Below are 1,147 nucleotides of genomic sequence, written 5' to 3'. Positions count from 1 at the left end.
CTTTAGCTATTCGGGCCTCTTTTCTTTCCATATAAAGTCGGAGATTACAATTTCCATTTTGTTAAAGACTGTTGTTGGGATTTGGATCAGGATTGCATTAGATTTATAGATTGCTTTGGGTAGTATTGACATTTTTACAGTGTTAAGTCTTCCATTTCATGAGCATGGGAAGTTTTTCAGCTTATGTAGGTCTCTTTGTTTCTTGCAGTAGTGTTTTGTAGTTTTCCTTGTATGAGTCTTTTGTGTCCCTGGTTAGGTTTATTCCTAGGTATTTCATCCTTTGGGGGACTATTGTACATGGTATTGTTTTCTTGAATTCCTTTTTGGAGTTCTCCTTGTTAATATAGAGACACCCAACTGATTTTTGTATGTTGGTCTTGTACCTTGCCATTTTGCTGAACACTTTTATTAGCTTCAGTAACTTTCTTGTGGAACCTCTGGTATTTTCTGTGTATAGGATAATGTCATCTGTAAATAGGCATAGTTTTACTTCTGCCTTACCAGTTTGGATATCCTTTATTTCCCTTTCTTGCTTTATTGCTCTGGGTAGGACTTCCTGTACAATATTAAATAAGAATGGTGATGATGGGCATCTCTGTCTCATTTCCATTCTCAGAGGGAATGCTTTCAGTCTCGGTTGAGAATAATGTTGGCTGTTGGTACATATATGCCCTTGATTATGTTGAGAACTTTCCCTTCTATTCTTATTTTGCTGAGAGTTTTCATCAGGAAACAGCGTGGGACTTTATCAAATGCCTTTTCTGCATCAAATGAGATGGTCATGTGATTCTTCTCCTTTGTTTTATTTATGTGGTGAATTATGTTGATTGATTTTCTAGTGTTGAACCACCCTTGCATCCCTGGTATAAATCCTACTTGATCATGATTTATTATTTTTTTGGTATGTTGTATTCTGTTGGCTACGATTGTGTTGAGAATTTTTGCATGTATATTCATGAGGGATATTTGTCTGTAATTTTTTTTTGTGGTATCTTTGCCTGGCTTTAGTATCAGGGTTATACTGGCATCATAGAATGAATTAGGGAGTGTTCCTTCCATTTTTATGTACTGGAATAGTTCGAGTAGAATTGGTGTCAACTATTCTCTGAGTGTTTGGTGGAATTCTCCAGTGAAGCCATGTAGGCTA

Source organism: Loxodonta africana, chromosome 2 (assembly GCF_030014295.1).
Source record: "Loxodonta africana isolate mLoxAfr1 chromosome 2, mLoxAfr1.hap2, whole genome shotgun sequence".
Classification (NCBI taxonomy): Eukaryota; Metazoa; Chordata; class Mammalia; order Proboscidea; family Elephantidae; genus Loxodonta; species Loxodonta africana.
The sequence above is the reverse complement of the archived record's forward strand: the minus strand, read 5'-3'. Positions refer to the sequence as shown.